This window comes from Citrus clementina, unplaced genomic scaffold (genome assembly GCF_000493195.1).
Source record: "Citrus clementina cultivar Clemenules unplaced genomic scaffold, Citrus_clementina_v1.0 scaffold_8, whole genome shotgun sequence".
Lineage (NCBI taxonomy): Eukaryota > Viridiplantae > Streptophyta > Magnoliopsida > Sapindales > Rutaceae > Citrus > Citrus x clementina.
In genome coordinates this window covers 12,745,069-12,762,457 of record NW_006262022.1, presented here as the reverse complement: position 1 = coordinate 12,762,457, position 17,389 = coordinate 12,745,069, and the positions used below count along the sequence as shown (strand labels likewise).

General features: G+C 35.9%; 1 non-coding gene across 1 annotated transcript; it reads right to left on the bottom strand.

Moving 5' to 3' along the window:
- Window positions 1-2,208: 2,208 nt before the first annotated feature.
- On the bottom strand, window positions 2,209-2,314 carry LOC112096637. Its single transcript, XR_002904534.1, has one exon. It is a non-coding gene; the product is annotated as a small nucleolar RNA R71 (small nucleolar RNA).
- Window positions 2,315-17,389: the final 15,075 nt, after the last annotated feature.

The following is a 17,389-nucleotide window of genomic DNA, read 5'->3' as shown; positions in this document are numbered from 1 at the left end:
AGTTTAGTTATAAAAGTTTGATATGTTTTAGATCATTTTGTGCTTTGATTAAGTGCAGTATTGTAGGTGACTCAAAAGCTTATGCCTTGATGATGGATGTTGTAGAAGAAGGACTGCGTTGCCGCAGAATTAGGCCTGCAGAAAATGACAAAAGACTGATCTGCATATGAACAAAAACAAGTATGAACTAGAGAGAATGTTGTAGTAATTGCCATAGCAATCCAGGATCAAATATAGACAAAAATTTTCCAGATTGTCACGTGCTAACAAACAAATTCTGTTGCAACTATTATTGCGTTGCCACTGCCATGTGTAGATAAAATTGTGGTTGGTAGCACGAAAAGGAATGTGGTTCTAGAATGCTAAGAAAAAACAAGTGTCCTCATTCATTTTTGTTGCCTTAATTCTAAGATATAAAAGAGCACATTTTAAGGAAATAGAGAGAACAACATACAGACACGAAGAAAAAAAGAGAAAAAAGAAATTTCAAAGCTGCAATAGAGGCATTTTTCGTGGAGAAGAAGTAGAGATAACTGAAGATTAAAGTGTGACGTTTTGGTTCTTTTGTATCTCAACTATTTCTTGTAATTGCTTGTTTTGTTCTCTCTTTGAAATGTATTTAATGGCAAACACTTGTGTTGTTACTGTTTCAAAGCTCATCATGAGCTAAACTTTAATTTTGATGAGTTTTGAATAAGCAAATAGTTATTTGACTTACAAGTGTATGGTGCTCAAAACTTGCTATAGCAATTTATTTTAATTTTACTTATTGCAATTCTCTATTTCGGTTGGCTACCCATTTAGTGGATACCAGTTAAGAAAGAGTCTTACAAAGGTCTGACTTATAGGAACAAATTGGAACAATACATGGTTTTAGATTGTGTTTCCTAAGTTGAGCTAATTTCGATTTGAATAGGGCCATACTTAATCTAAAATTAGTGAAGAACTAGGCATAAAAATTCACCTTGTAGGGCAAATGGGGTCTAAAGCATATAACGTTATATCTAATGTTAGTTTAACAACTAGTCACTGTTAGATTGCATATAGATATAAGATATCCAAAATGCAATAGCTAAGGACGCATTAGAGATTCTGTCTAGTGCTGTGGTAGATACTGTAGCAACTGTGCCTCAATTGAAAGATAGTCAATAACTAATAAATGAGTTTAGAACCCAACTACCCTTTGCCATTAAGTATATCTTTGTGTTTGACTATTGATTCTCTTCACTGCATTTTGTTTATTGCATTGTTAATTTCATTAGGTCACTAATCTCATCATTTATTTTGTTTTATTTAGTTCACTAAAATTTTCACTATTAATTGTTGTAGTAAGTCCTATAACATCAGTCCTTGTGGAGACGATTTTGATACTTATCATTCTATTACTTGTTATGTATACTTACACATTGACACTTCAATAAGTTTTTGGTGCCGTTGTTGGGGATTGAATACATATTGTGAGTTGTTAAGTCAATTTTATTTGGTGCCAATTTTAATTTTCTTTTAATATGTTTGTTGTGTTGACAAAATTGCTCTAGCAACCCTTGCATGCACAAGTATAAACTTGTTGAATTTCAATTTGATCCAAAAATTGGAAGAACTACAAGGAGGCTGAAAAAAGAACATTGAGGTATAGGATCGATTGCTGACATGATTGGTATACAAAATGTGGGAGATTTGAATCCTTACGGAGGAATAAATCCAATCAATGTTCAAAAAGATAATCTTCTTCCCATTGTAGATCTAATTAATGCACAAAGAGTTTAAGAAGGTTAGAATGGGCAGAATGACCAAAGGCAACCAGAGAATAACAACATTATCTACATCGTAGATGATAGAGATAAAGTCATTAGAGACTATGCAATGTTGACCCTTCAAGCCATAAATCCTAGAATAGTCAGATCTAAAGTTCAAGCTAATCATTTTAAACTCAAACCAGTAATGTTTCAGATGCTGCAGACAGTGGGACAGTTCAATGGACTGCCATAAAAAAATCTCCATCTTCACTTTAAACTGTTTTCGGAAGCAAGTAATGCTTTCAAGATTGCTGGAGCATCACAGAAAGCATTGAAGTTAAGACTTTTCCCATTTTCTCTGGGGGATCGAGTAAGAGCTTGGTTGAACTCTTCACCAACTAATTCTATCTCTACATTGAATGACTTGACTGACAAATTTTTGATAAAGTACTTCCCACCTACTAAGAATGCAAAGTTGAAGAATTAGATCACATCTTTCCATCAACTTGAAGATAAAAGCTTGTATGATGCATGTAAAAGATTCAAGGAGTTGCTTAGGAATGTCCTCATCATGGTATCTCTTACTGTATACAAGTGGAAAACTTTCTACAATGGCCTAAACTCAAGCGCTAGATTGATGGTAGATGCTTCAGCAAGTGGGGCTTGTTATCTAAATCTTACAATGACGCTTATGATATTTTGGAGAGGATAGCCAATAACAACTATCAGTGCCCATCGATCAGACAAGTTACAACAAAAGGGATAGCATGAGTTCACAATGTAGATGCTTTGACAACATTATCAGTCCGAGTAACTTCATTGACAAATATGGTAAAGGCTATGTCCACCGCTTCAGCAACTGTCAACAGAGTTGCTGAGGTATCTTATGTTTATTATAGTGAAGAACATTTGTTTCATAATTGTCCCAGAAATCCTGCTTCAATCAATTATGTGGGTAACTACAACAGACATAACAAGAGCAACCCTTATTCAAACACTTGTAACACTGAATGCAAACAGCACCCAAACTTCTCATGGAGCAATCAAAATCATAATCAATATGCATCCAATGGACAGAACATACATGCTCAACAACTTGGATTTCATCAGCAAAATCAAAAGTAAAGAAGCACTAGTAATGACCAACTCAGCTGCTTTAAAGTTTTGATTAAAGAGTACATTACAAAGAATGAAGCAGTTGTCCAAAGTCAAATTGTATCTTTGAGAACGTAGAAAATCAGATGGGACAACTTGCTACAACATTAAGCAACAGACCTCAAAGCGGTTTACCAAGCAATACAGATGACCCAAAAAGATAAGGGAATGAGCACTGCAAAGTAATTAATTTAAGATCTGGAAGGTATCTTATGTTTATTGTAGAGAAGAACATTTGTTTGATAATTATCCCAGAAATCCTGCCTCAATCAATTATGTGGGTAACTATTGAGTGTTAGAAAATGTATATTTATAAAGGAGAAAATCGTAATTTTACACTTCAAGTTTTACTAACACCCTTACTTTTATGTATTTAAGCTTCTTGTCATTTAATTATGTGTGTTGTATTATAATTAAGTATTTTAGGGGCATCATAGTCATTTCACAATGAACGAGAGATCAGACGCTAAAACAGACATCACTTTTGCACTTAAGACGGTTGAAAACCTTAGGAGGAGCATAAAAGGAAGAATGACACTGTTCACATGTACGGTACTATTCACATGTACGATACTGTCTACGTTATTGTTCACGACACTATTCACATAGACGGAACGATGACGTGGCATTGACCGATGATGTGGCATTGACTGATGAGGTGTCACGATCCTGTTGGACTAAAATTCTTATGTACTGTTGATCGATGACGTGGCAACATATTAGTGGACCAAAAATCTTGCGTATGGTACATACATTACACAAGATTATTTTCAACCAAACCGCGTCACTGTTCAAGCCAGGTCAAACCGTGTTACTATTCAAACCGCGTGGTCAAACCGCGTACTGTTGACTGATGACATGGCTCAATCTTGAGCGTCTGAAATGTTTTTGATCCGATGGCCATGATTTACTCAATGTATCTATAAAAAAGGGGCTCTCCCCCCCTAATTTGATATCTCTGAATCCATTTTTGGACTCCATTTTCTGTAATTCCCTCTTCATCTTGTATTTTCTACGTATTTTAATAAATTTTCATTTTGCCCCTAGTTCAATTATGAGTAGCTAATTTTCTTTCAAGCTTGGGTTGAAGGTGAAGTCTCAACATGTGTCATGGGTTTTATTTGGTAAATTTATTTTCTCTTCCCCTCTAGTTTTTGTGGATGTTTTGACTTCTCGTCAACAAATAATAATAAGCTTGTCTAGATACCGCCTTGGTTTCACCGGCTCCCTAGTACAAGGTTATTATTATTTGGCACGATAAACCCTTAGTACCATATTGATTAGAGCGTGGTTCATGAGGTGTGGATTCACCCCTCATGAGGTGTGGATTCACCCCTCATGATTTAATTGGTATTAATAAGGAATATTTAGCCCATGGTGCATGTTGATATGGATTCAGATACCCAAGTACGTCATTTCAATAAATTTCTATTCAATTTATTCTCGCCATTTAAAATCCAAGTTTAGGATAATCTAAAGTCACTTTCACCACAAATCCAACCACCCTCATACAAAATTAATTCTACATATAATTAAAACCCACATCCTCGTGGGATCGACACTCGTCACCATTGATCTATTCTACAATAGATTCGTGCACTTGCGAGTTCAATAAAATTTGCAAAACAAGTTTTTAGCGCCGTTGCCGGGGAGATAAGTTATTTTAATTCATAGAATTAATTTTTGTGAATAATTTCTTTTATTTGTTTTCTTGTATTTTTTTCTTAATAAATAAAAAAAAGTGAATCTGCATTTAGAGGTAATAATTTCTTTTCTTTCTCTATTCTTTACAATTAAGCAATTTAATTTTTAAGTTATTTTTGTTTGTAATTTTGTTTATCTTATTAATTCAATTTTTAGTAAATTTATTTCACTAATATTTTTTTAAGTGTTTTTTTTATAGAAAGATTGTAACAGCGTAATAAGGTTAGTACCGTAATTTCTCCTTCTTCTTTATTTTTATTTATTTTGTTCCTATTTATTTTATGTTCTTTGCATGCATGGTCGAAGGTCATTATTACGTAATCTTGAACCTATAAACCTTGAACTAGAAAAAACACTGCGCACACACAAACACGTTAAAAATAAAATGGATTTGCAACAACAACAAGCACCATAGGAGAGGCCATTTAAGGACTACTTTAGTCCCTTAGCTAATTTGAGCACATCATGCATAAGATACCCAAATGTAGCTGCTAAGAGTTTTGAATTAAAACCTAGTGTGCTAAATTGTCTCCCAACATTCTATGGCCTAGAAAATGAGGACCATATAATCATTTGAATGATTTTCATGCTGTTTGTCAAACATTTAGATATGAGAATTTTTCAGATGATGATGTTAAACTTAGACTATTCTCATTTTCTTTAAAAGATAGAGCTCGTTCATGGCGCAATACATTACCTGCCAATAGCATCACATCATGGGAACAAATGGTAACTAAATTTTTGAATAAATATTTCCCAGTGCATAAAACCAATGCTATTCGTAGGGAAATTTCAGAGTTTACCCAGAGAGAAGACGAGCAGTTTTTCGAAACATGGGAGCGATTTAATGGGCTACTCTTGAAGTGTCCACATCATGGGTACGAGAAATGGCACCAATGCCAATACATTTTGGGGGGATTATTGCCGAATGTGCAAGAATGGCTAATGGCAACAAGTGGAGGAGAGCTAATGTCAAAAAGTGCATCAGAGATTTTGAAATTCTTCCAGCGACAAGTGGATAATTCCCAACAACAGAGTCGATCACTCAGGAATACTAAAAGAATTAAAGGAGTGAATGAAGTTCACATTGGCGAGTCAACTTCGGGAATCAAAGAAGTCAAGGAGATGGTTGAAAGTCTCTCTTGACAAATAGCATTGTTATCGACTGCTAAATCAACAGAACCACATGACCCTGACTCATATCCAGATCAAGCCAATGCCATAGGTGTAATGAAAAAACCATCAAATTACAACACATACTCCAACACATATAACCCTGGATGGAGAGACCACCCCAATTTTTCATGGTCTCAAGGATTCCAACAAAATGGACCAGCAGCTCCAGCTCCATCAATGCAATCAATTCCTCAAATTCCTCAAGCCTCTCAGCCACCATTTAGACCATACAATCAGAACCAGAACTACTCTCAACCCAGACCATGGGAGGATTCATTCCAGAATCTCAAGAATCTTACTCAATCCATGATTGAGCAACAGAACCGCACCATTGATGGACTGCGAAATGAGTTAAGAGTAGGTTTCAACTCACAAGCCCAATAAGTTTCAAGCCTGGAGAAGATGGTGGGACAACTTGCTTCTTCAGTTCACCCCTTGACAATGATTATTGAGAAAGGTAAATTTTCAAGTCAACTAGTGCTTAATCCTAAAGGAGTACATGAAGCAAGTCCCAGTTCACCACAGCAGCATGGAGTGGTCAAAGCAGTCATGACCTTGCGAAAAAGAAAAGAAGTCGACAACAAAGTGGAGATGCCGGTGACAAAAGGAAATCAAATTGTACCTGTGAATGTTGACGACTCACCATCGGAAGAGAAAGAAGAAACCAACTCACGAGAATACGTTCCGAAAACTCCATTTCCTCAGAGGTTAGCTAAAGTAAAGAAGGGAAAATCCACAGGTGAGATTCTTGAAATCTTCAAACAGGTAAGTGTTAACATCCCTTTACTTGATGCTATAAAGCAAGTTCCATCTTATGCCAAGTTACTTAAAGACCTTTGTACTAAAAAGAGAAACATTCATGTTCAAAAGAAGGCATTTTTAACAGAAAACGTTAGTTCTATACTCCAACACAAAATTCCTCTAAAATGTAAAGACCCAGGCTCCCCCACTATCTCATGTAGTATAGGGAATCACACAATTGAGAATGCTATTTTGGATTTAGGAGCTAGTGTAAATTTGTTGCCTTACTCTGTATTTGTGAAACTTGGACTGGGAGAATTACACCCAACTCCAGTGGTGTTACAGCTTGCAGATCGGTCCATGAAAATACCTCGTGGTATTGTGGAGGATGTGCTTATCTAGGTAGACAAGTTTTATTTTCCTGTTGATTTCATTGTAATTGACATTCAACCAATACAGGATTCAAGGAAACACATCCCCATTATTCTAGGCCGACCTTTCTTGGCAACTGCGGATGCTCACATTCAATGTAGAACTAGAAATATACAGTTTTCCTTCGGCAACATGACTATGGAGCTGAACATCTTCAACATTGCCAAACAACCTCACAATGCAGATGATCGAATTGTTGATGTGGATTTAATAGAGACAATAGTTGATAATACTTTTTTTTCAAACCTTAGTGGTGACCCTTTAAAAACATGCTTAACTCACTTTGGTTTGGATTTTGATATTGACAGATCGGTCGATGAGGTCAACGCTCTACTTGACTCGGCACCATTCATGGACACTAATAAATAGAAGTCAAGAGTTGACCAACTAGCACCATCAGAAAAGAAACTCATCCCATCATCAGAATCACCACCGAAACTCGAGTTCAAACCATTACCCAACACATTGGAATATGGGTTTTTGGGAGAAGAAAGCACTCTACCAGTAATCATCTCAACATCCATAAATAACGAACAAAAAGGTAAGTTGTTGGATGTTTTAAAAGAACACAAAGGATCATTAGGATGGACTATAGCAGACATAAAATGTATAAACCCAGTAGACTGCATGCATTACATTCACCTTGATGAAAATGCTAAACCTACTAGGGAAATGCAACGTCGGTTAAATCCTAACATGAAAGAAGTTGTTAGAACTGAAGTCTTTAAACTATTAGATGCAAGTATCATTTACCCCATTTTTGATAGTTCATGGGTCAGTCCTGTACAAGTTGTCCCCAAAAAGTTAGGAGTCACAGTAGTTACTAATGCTGATAATGAATTGATACCCACTAGAGTGACTACATGATGGCGTGTTTGCATTGATTATAGAAAGTTGAATTCTGTCACACGTAAAGACCATTTTCCTTTACTATTTATCGATCAAATGCTTGATAGATTAGCAGGCCATGAATTTTATTGCTTTCTAGATGACTATTCAGGATATAATCAGATTCCCATAGCACTAAAAGATCAAGAGAAAACCACTTTCACTTGTCCTTTTGGCACTTTTGCATATAGGAGAATGCCATTTGGATTATGTAATGCACTTGCTACATTTCAACGATGCATGTTAAGCATTTTTTCTGATATGGTTGAACGATTCTTTGAAGTCTTTATGGATGACTTTTCTGTCTTTGGTGATTCATTTGATCAATGTTTACATCATCTAACACTAGTTCTGCAGAGATGTATCGAGAAGAACTTAGTCTTAAATTGGGAGAAGTGCCATTTTATGGTAAAACAAGGTATTGTTCTCGGTCACATCATTTCGAGCAAAGGTATTGAGGTTGACAAAGCTAAGGTGGATCTCATTTCTAATATTCCTCCACCCAAAACAGTTAGAGAAGTAAGATCTTTCCTTGGGCATGCTGGTTTTTATAGACGTTTCATTAAAGATTTTAGCAAAGTTTCTAGAGCCTTATGCAATCTACTTGCTAAGGATGTACTTTTTGTCTTTGATGATTCATGTCTTGTGGCTTTTGAAAAATTAAAGCAATTGTTGACATCATCACCTATCATTCAACCCCCAAACTGGAGCTTACCATTTGAGCTCATGTGTGATGCATCTGATTATGCAGTAGAAGCAGTATTAGGATAAAGAGTTGATCGAATTCCCCATGTTATTTACTATGCTAGTATGACATTCAATGATGCACAGTTGAATTATTCAACTACTGCAAAAGAAATGCTAGCAGTAGTGTTTGTATTATAGAAATTTCGATCTTATCTCATTGGTTGTAAAATAATTATATTAATAAATCATGCTGCTCTTAAATATCTTCTCACAAAGAAAAATGCAAAAGCTAGACTAATTCATTGGGTGTTACTTTTGCAGGAATTCGACTTGGAATTCAAAGATAAGAAAGACACAAAAAATGTCGTGGCTGACCATCTCTCTCGTCTCCATTTTGACACAATTACTAAACCTTTAGCATTGAATGAGTCATTTCCAAATGAACAATTAATGAGTGTGGAAGTATTACCATGGTATGCTGACATCGTGAATTATCTTGTTACAGGTCAACTTCCAGAGCATTGGAACAAGCAAGATAAAGCCAAATTTTTTACAGAAATAAAAAATTTCTTTTGGGATGACCCGTATTTGTTCAAGTATTGTGAAGATCAAATTGTTAGACGATGTGTCCCAGAAAATGAAATTTAAAATATCATTTCATTCTGCCATGAACAAGCTTGTGGAGGCCATTTCAGTGCTAAGAAAATAGCAACTAAAGTTTTATAATGTGGTTTTTATTGGCCAACTATATTTCGAGACGCTTACACTTTTTGTTCTTCATGTGATAAGTGTCAAAGAATGGGGAGCATTAGACGAAGGAACATGATGCCATTAAATCCAATTTTAGTGGTTGAGATTTTTGATGTGTGGGGTATCGACTTCATGGGACCCTTTCCTCCTTCTTTTGGCCATCAATACATATTGGTTGCGGTTGACTATGTATCGAAATGAGTAGAAGCAATTCCATGTAGAACCAATGATCACAAGGTGGTGATAGAATTTTTGAAAAGCAACATTGTTTCACGCTTTGGATTCCCCCGAGCGATAATCAGTGATGGTGGTGCCCACTTTTGTAACAAAGCATTCAAAGCTCTTTGGACAAAGTATTCAATCACTCACAAAGTGGCGACCCCATATCATCCGCAAACTAGTGGCCAAGTTGAGATCTCCAATTGAGAAATAAAGCACATATTAGAAAAGACGGTAAAGCCAGACAGAAAAGATTGGTCATTAAGACTTGATGATGCATTATGGGCATATAGAACAACTTTCAAGACCCCGATTAGGATGTCACCCTACAGGCTAGTGTATGGAAAAGCTTGCCACCTACCTGTGGAACTCGAGCATTGTGCATATTGGGCAATCAAGAAATTCAACTTTGACATAGAGCAAGCTAGCTCAGAAAGAAGATTACAACTGGCAGAACTTGAAGAAATTCGCAATGATGCATACGAAAATGCCAAAATTTACAAGCAGTGAATGAAAGTCTTCCATGACAAGCAAATTATGAGAAAATCTTTCACTCCAGGTCAGAAAGTGCTGTTAGTTAATTCTCGCTTGCACCTATTCCCAAGCAAGTTACGCTCTCGATGGTCTGGCCCCTTTATTGTTCATACTATTTTTCCACATGGGGCAATTGAAATTAAGGACCCAAAGAACGGTGTCACGTTTAAAGTTAATGGTCAAAGATTAAAGCCATATCTAGAGTACCAACCACATGGAGAGGACACCAAAATAAATTTGAGTGACCCACTAGATTTGAATTGAGTTTTTTTTCTTTCTTTTCGGTGATTTGATTTTTTTCCTTTCTTTTTATTATTCTTTTGCTAATTGAAATTATTTTTTTTCATAAGTGTCTTTGTTTAACCATTAAGTTTTCTCTTATTAATTTTAATCATGAGTGCCATAGCTAAACAGTTCCTCCTGAACATTCATAAACCACTTCAACGTGTCAAATCCCATCTCCAAAGGTAGATTCAATTTTGTAAAACACATCGTATTTAGGCTCTGCAACCACCAGAGTTAGTATCCATTGTTGAGGAGTTCTCGCGAAGAGAATATTACATATTACCTCTGTCTTTTCTCGCTTTGCTAATCTTCCCCTCTAACGCGGGCCAGGCGGCGGCTGGTGCGGGAGGAAGAACCCTAAGAGAGGTTATTTTATTTCTTTCTTTTTTCAGTGCAACACAGGAAAGCGCCCTCTTTTTGTCATCCCTGCAGCTTTCTAGATTTTGTATTGAACGCATGGCGTAGCTAGGACCTTCACCTCAAATCATGTTTGAGCCTATGTTCAAACCCCCCTATTTGATTGAATAAGGCTGGAAAGAATGCCCGCTAAGTTCAGATAAGGGAATGCTTCCCCCAACCATTAAATAAAGTAAAGGCTCGATGAAGGGAACGCCAACTTAGAGACATTGAGAGAAGTGTGTACAACATCCAGTTGGAGCTTGAGGTAAATTCAATAAGAGGACGATTGTAATTTTCTTTATGTGTTTTAGTTTATTTTTCTTTGTTTGTGTGCTTTAGTTTGTTACCCCGGTGAAGTGGCGGATAACGGTACTCCGTGACAATCAAGTCGGTTACTTCAGTTTCTCATAATAACTGATATTCTGAGGCGAAGGTATGGACAGAAACGAGATTTTAGTAAAGCTTCACAATCGATTCTCTTCACTTCCTCAGAATGCCCTCCTTACAATCTAAAAGCTCGGTCCGAACGCATGCGATTGCTCATGAGGAATAACATACCTGCAGACATCTGTTGGTTAATCGAGGCTAAAGTACGATGGGCAGGTGAGTTACCTCCAAAATTTATTGCATACATGCCTGGTTATGGTAAAGGAAATTGTGCAAGAAAATGAAGAGCTGGAAAAATTTCTGTTGCTTGTCATAAGTGTGCCAGAATTGGTTGCGATAAAAAACCATGTTCTTTAGGAATGATGTTTGATAACAGGGAAGATAAGATTCAATTCATTAGGGATGGCTTGAATAAGGAGTCATTGGATGATATCCTTTTGTTTCTTGAAACACATCCCAGTGGATATGTGCAAGGAGCGATTCTCCAGTTATGACCATTATTCTAGAAAGAGCATGCACGATATAGTCTCGAGAATTTGACTATAAACGACCTTGTTTGCCAGTTTATAAGAAAACTGGATGGGAAGCCTATTCTCGACCCATATGGGGCGTTCAAGCAGTTTCTGGACGTAAAACCATAGGAAGATGTGAGCCACAGTCGCAACTACCTGTAAATATCCTTTTACTTCACTGTTATTTTATTTTACTGTTGTTTTATCATTTGCATTATTGTCTTTAATTATTTTATTTTATCATTGTTTCTTTTTCTTTTTACTGTTTCCTTTTGGACTCGCGAGCCATGTGCTTTACGCGTTATTTGACACTGACATGCCACCTCATACACAGTTGTGACCCACTGTCACCAAGATTCTTAAATATGACTTTTTGTCAAGCACTCACAAATTATTTTTGAGAAGTATCCCCATGGCAGCTACTCCTAATAGACAATTCAAGAACATTTGTGTGCTTTCTGGATTTAACTATGGCAAACATAAAGAGTTCGTTGAGGCAGCCATAGATCTTAGTCGAAGCATAGCAGAGAGAAAATTACACTTGGTGTATGGAGGAGGTAACCGAGGGTTATCAAAATTGGTCTCAGAAGCTGCTTTTATCAAAGGAAGCCAAGTGTTAGGCATCATCCCAAGAGCCCTAAAACCTTTGGGCAGTTTGACTGACTCACCGACTGGAGAAGAGTTAGTCGTCTCAGGTATGCAAGAAAGAATAACTGAAATGCTTAATCATGTTGATACTTTTATTTTCCTTCTAGGAGATCTTGCAACACTAGAGGCACTTATCACACTAGCATCTTGGGCCCATCTGCACATTCACCAGAAACCCATCGGTTTGTTAAATGTCAATAACTTTTATGATGGCGTCATCGCATTTCTTAACCATGCAATAAAAAAATATTTCATTCCTTCCGCAGCGAAAAAGCTTTTTATTTGTGCTCACACTGATAATGAGCTACTTGATTTGTTACAAGCTTATAGACCGGAGCCAGACCCCTGGACCTTTGTGTTGGAGCGTCCAAATAATAATGGTAACAATAGCTGTAGTAAGAAGTACAAATTAGATTTAACTCTCCACCTGTAAATATTTTCTTTTGTGTTGCACCACCCAGGTGATGTCTTCTAAACTCTACTTCTTTCCTTTAAAACATTGAGGACAATATTTCGTTCTGGTTGGGGGGAGGGAATAGTCGACAATTGTGGAATCTTGGTTAAGTTTTTACTGATTTTTTGTTGTAGAAACTAACTGTTGCTAACTTTTTGTGTTGAAAATGGCTGAATATGGAGTGTAGTGACTCTAGAAACGCATCTTCATCGTTTGAAAAAAAACAAAAAAAAATTAAAAAAAATCAGACATTTTGTTTTTCTTTATTTAGCTTTGATATTCATTTTTCTTCCTCTTTTTAATTTCTCCTTTATAAATATACATTTTTAAATTTTTGAGTCGAAGATAGCTGAATATGGAGTGCAGTGCCTCTAGAAACGCATCTTCTTAGTTAAAAAAAAAAACCGTTTTCTTTCTCTATCATTTTAAGTGTAACTTTTCTAATTAGTTTTTCTGCATCATTTTCACATTTCTGCATGCATATTTTCCTTTCATGTTTAGAATAGGTTGGGGGGTAGGATGTTGTTTAAAAAAAAAATTGTGTGATTTGTTTTAACATTGGATGACATGATTAATTTTAAGTTTTAGTATTTGTATTATCTTTGGTCTTAAGTGATGTTACGCTATATTTGCTACTCTACATGTTGATGTCGGAGACAAATATGAGTTGCTTGAAGGAATGAACATGTCATAGTAAGTGCCAAGTGAGTTTTTGAGCCTATCATTTTTCTTGGAGAGTAACCCTTTTGCCCATTCTTTATACAGCTTAGCAGTTTATTATTTTATACACGATCTCTAGATTTCTTTTGAGTTAACCCTAAAAAAAAAATTTAAAATTAAAAAAAAAGTGTGATGCTACATTTGGAGGTCCATATAACTAGTAGATATGAAAGATTATTTAGAACCCTAAAAGACGATGGAAAGGCCATCTTTGATCCGTTTGAGCCTTTCTAGCCATCTCTTTTGTGAAATATCCATAGTTAACTGTTTTGAGCCTTTAAAAATAAGAAAAAAAAAGTCTTTTCTTTGTCAAACTTATCATCTTGACCCACTCCGATTTGGAGTATTACCCGATATCTTACAAGTTCCCTCACCTATTTATGTTTGAGAAAAATATAAATAATTATTTTGTTTAGTGAAGTTGTGCCAAACAAAAGCAAAAAAAAAAAAACAATTGTTGTTAAAAAATAAATAAGAATAATAGGTGAAATCCACCTTGCAACTTCCAAAAAAAAAAAAAAAATAAAACATCTCTACATTTTTCTCAAACATACACTTTGTTTTCCTTATTTCCCCTCCTTTGTTAGCCATGTCCCTTGCCTACGTTACATCCTAATAAAAGTCCTTCTTGATTTTAGGGAAATATAGTCTGAAGTAGACGCTAGTTATATGGGTTAAAAAGATGTAGTGGTGCATAAAAAAAAAAAAAATTGGGTTGACTATCATTTTTATTTGACTTGAGATCGTATTATTTCTAAGCTGTGGGCATATTTCTTTCATCTGGATGAGAGCATGTGATATCACTTCTTTATTGTTTTCTCTCAATTACCATTCATTGGAGTGACTATTTTTATTGGGTTTAATTTCTTTGTGAGAGTGTCACTATTTCCAGTGAGATTTTGGGGTTTAACATGTCATTCTTGAAAGTAGCTGTGACAAAATCTACTGGGCTGATTCATGTGGATGGTTAATGGGGGTGTGATGTTTCTTTATACTGGAGATAATGCTTATACTTTTATTTTACGATTATTATTAGTCTGATTGAATAAACATGATTGTTAAAAAAAAATATTTTGGATTTGAATTTTGTTTTCGCTTTGTTTGCTAGGGACTAGCAATAAGCTGGTTGGGGGGTGTGTTGAGTGTTAGAAAATGTATATTTATAAAGGAGAAAATCGTCATTTTACACTTCAAGTTTTACTAACACCCTTACTTTTATGTATTTAAGCTTCTTATCATTGAATTATGTGTGTTGTATTATAATTAAGTATTTTATGTATTTTAGGGGCATCATAGTCATTTCACAATGAACGAGAGATCAGACGCTAAAACAGACATCACTTTTGAACTCAGGACGGTCAAAAACCTTAGGAGGAGCATAAAAGGAAGAATGACACTGTTCACATGTACGGTACTATTCACATGTACGATACTGTCTACGTTATTGTTCACGACACTATTCACATATACAGAACGATGACGTGGCATTGACCGATGATGTAGCATTGACTGATGAGGTGTCACGATCCTGTTGGACTAAAATTCTTATGAACTGTTGATCGATGACGTGGCAACATATCAGTGGACCAAAAATCTCGCGTACGGTACATGCATTACACAGGATTATTTTCAACCAAACCGCGTCACTATTCAAGCCGGGTCAAACCGTGTTACTGTTCAAACCGCGTGGTCAAACCGCGTACTGTTGACTGATGACGTGGCGCAATCCTGAGCGTCCGAAATGTTTTTGATCCGATGGCCATGATTTACTCAATGTATCTATAAAAAGGGGGCTCTCCCCCCTTAATTTGATATCTCTGAATCCATTTTTGGACTCCATTTTCTGTAATTCCTTCTCCATCTTGTATTTTCTACGTATTTTAATAAATTTCCATTTTGCCCCTAGTTAAATTATGAGTAGCTAATTTTCTTTCAAGCTTGGGTTGAAGGTGAAGTCTCAACATGTGTCATGGGTTTTATTTGGTAAATTTATTTTCTCTTCCCCTCTAGTTTTTGTGGATGTTTTGACTTCTCGTCGACAAATAATAATAAGTTTGTCTAGATACCGCCCTGGTTTCACCGGCTCCCTAGTACAAGGTTATTATTATTTGGCACGATAAGCCCTTAGCACCATATTGATTAGAGGGTGGTTCATGAGGTGTGGATTCCCCCCTCATGATTTAATTGATATTAATAAGGAATATTTAGCCCATAGTGCATGTTGATATGCATCCAGATACCCAAGTACGTTATTTCAATAAATTTCTATTCAATTTATTCTCGCCATTTAAAATTCAAGTTTAGGATAATCTAAAGTTACTTTCACCACAAATCCAACCACCCTCATACAAAATTAATTCTATATATAATTAAAACCCACATCCTCGTGAGATCGACACTCGTCACCATTGATCTATTCTACAATAGATTCGTGCACTTGCGAGTTCAATAAAATTTGCACAACAGTAACTACAACAGACAAAACTAGAGCAACCCTTATTCAAACACTCGTAAAACTGAATGCAGGCAGCACCCAAACTTCTCATGGAGCAATCAAAATCAGAATCAATATGCTAAAACATCCAATGGACAGAACAGACTTGCTTAACCACTTGGATTTCATCAGCAAAATCAAAAGTAAAGAAGCACTAGTAATTACCAATTGAGCTCCCTTAAAGTTTTGATTAAAGAGTACATTACAAAGAATGAAACAGTTATCCAAAGTCAAATTTTATCTTTGAGAACGTAGAAAATCAGATGGGACTGCTTGCTACAACATTAAGCAATAGACCTCAAAGCGGTTTACCAAGCAATATAGAGGACCCAAAAAGATAAGGGAATGAGCACTGCAAAGTAATTAATTTAAGATCTGGAAGGTATCTTATGTTTATTGTAGAGAAGAACATTTGTTTGATAATTATCCCAGAAATCCTGCCTCAATCAATTATGTGGGTAACTACAACAGACAGAACTAGAGCAACCCTAATTCAAACACTCGTAAAACTGAATGCAGGCAGCACCCAAACTTCTCATGGAGCAATCAAAATCATAATCAATATGCTAAAACATCCAATGGACAGAACATACATGCTCAACAACTTGGATTTCATCAGCAAAATCAAAAGTAAAGAAGCACTAGTAATGACCAACTCAGCTGCTTTAAAGTTTTGATTAAAGAGTACATTACAAAGAATGAAGCAGTTGTCCAAAGTCAAATTGTATCTTTGAGAACGTAGAAAATCAGATGGGACAGCTTGCTACAACATTAAGCAACAGACCTCAAAGCAGTTTACCAAGCAATACAGAGGACCCAAAAAGATAAGGGAATGAGCACTGCAAAGTAATTAATTTAAGATTTGGAAGGTATCTTAGGTTTATTGTAGAGAAGAACATTTGTTTGATACTTGTCCCAAAAATCCTACCTCAATCAATTATGTGGGTAACTACAACAGACAGAACCAGAGCAACCCTTAGTCAGACACTCATAAGACTGAATGAAGGTAGCACCCAAACTTCTCATGGAGCAATCAAAATCAGAATCAATATGCTAAAGCATCCAATGGACAGAAAAGACATGTTCAACCACTTGGATTTTATCAGCAAAATTAAATGTAAAGAAGCACTAGTAATGACCAACTTAGCTCCTTTAAATTTTTGATTAAAGAGTACATTACAAAGAATGAAGCAGTTGTCCAAAGTCAAATTGTATCTTTGAGAACGTACAAAATCAGATTGGAAAGCTTGCTACAACATTAAGCAACCGACCTCAAAGCGGTTTACCAACCAATACAGAGGACCCATGAAGATAAAAGAATGGACACTGCAAAGTAATTAATTTAAGATTTGGAAGGGATGTTCACATCCCAGTTGGTGTATCAAAAAAAAAAGTTGAGCCCACTTCAATCTAGGAAGTAACCCAAGTTGAAGAAAAGCCATAACCCTTCACTTCACAAGACATTGTA